The sequence below is a fragment of the Carlito syrichta genome, unplaced genomic scaffold (assembly GCF_000164805.1).
Source record: "Carlito syrichta isolate Samal-C Ts95f unplaced genomic scaffold, Tarsius_syrichta-2.0.1 Scaffold91562, whole genome shotgun sequence".
Lineage (NCBI taxonomy): Eukaryota > Metazoa > Chordata > Mammalia > Primates > Tarsiidae > Carlito > Carlito syrichta.
The window spans coordinates 276,631-277,094 of NW_007035658.1; positions in this window are offsets into that span (position 1 = coordinate 276,631).

Sequence of the window (464 nt, forward strand, 5' to 3'; positions counted from 1 at the left end):
TTGATTCATTGTAGAGATGAGGTCTTGCCAAGTTGCCCAGGCTGTTCTCAAACCCGTGGACTCAGACAATCCTCTCACCTTGACCTCCCAACATGCTGAGATTGTAGGTGTGAGCCACCGGTCCTGGCCTTGTGTATATTTTAACACAAAAAATTGGAGAAGTATATCTCTGGAAGAATGCATAAGATACTGATAAAGTGGCTGGAGGTGGTAGTGGCTGGGAAACAAAGGGAGGAATAATTTCATCTATAAGCTTTTTAATTTTACTTTTTATTGTGAAAAAATTTAAACAACCAGAAAAGTAGAAAAAATACATTGAACGCCTGTAAATCTATCACTTAAATTTTTAAATCTGTTAATATTTTGCCGTATTTGCTTTTATTCCTGACATTGACCCCTAAATTTTTTTATTTTTATATTTTTTGAGTTGGAGTCTCACTCTCACCCAGACTGGAGTGCAGTGG